Raw genomic sequence first — 832 nt, forward strand, 5'->3', positions numbered from 1 at the left:
CACACGGACAGCCACTGACGTCCTGTGTGTGCTGACGGACAAACACGGACATCCTGTGTGTGCTGACGGACAACCACGGATGTCTTGTGTGTACTGACGAGACAGCCCACGTGGTCCAAAATCACCCGAACAGTCCACGGGAAGGGCCAGCGTGCTGAGTCCAAGGACCAACGTGCTGATATGTGTACTGATGGGCAGCCACGGATGTCCTGTGTGTGCTGACGGACACAGACGGACACACAAAGACACACACGGACAGCCACTGACGTCCTGTGTGTGCTGGCGGACATCCACGGACGTTCTGTGTGTACTCCACAAACAGCCCACGTGGGCCAAAATCACCCGAACAGTCCACTGGAAGGGTCAGCGTGCTGATTCCAAGGACCAACGTGCTGATATGTGTACTGATGGACAGCCACGGACGTCCTGTGTGCTGACGGACACACACGAACACACACAGACAGCCACGGACGTCCTCTGTGTGCTGACGAACACACACAGACATCCTGTGTGTGCTGACGGACAACCACAGACGTCCTGTGTGTACTGACAAGACAACCCACGTGGTCCAAAATCACCCAAACAGTCCACGGGAAGGGCCAGCGTTCTGAGTCCAAGGACCAGTGTGCTGATATGTGTACTGAGGAACAGCCACGGACGCCTTGTGTCTGCTGACGGACACACACAACACACACGGTCACACACAGACAGCCACGGACATCCTGTGTGTGCTGACGGACAGCTATGGACAGCCACAGACGTCCTGTGTGTGCTGGTGGACAGCCATGGACGTCCTGTGTGTACTGAACAGACAGCCCACGTGGGCCAAAAT

The sequence above is a fragment of the Brassica rapa genome, unplaced genomic scaffold (genome assembly GCF_000309985.2).
Source record: "Brassica rapa cultivar Chiifu-401-42 unplaced genomic scaffold, CAAS_Brap_v3.01 Scaffold0776, whole genome shotgun sequence".
Classification (NCBI taxonomy): domain Eukaryota; kingdom Viridiplantae; phylum Streptophyta; class Magnoliopsida; order Brassicales; family Brassicaceae; genus Brassica; species Brassica rapa.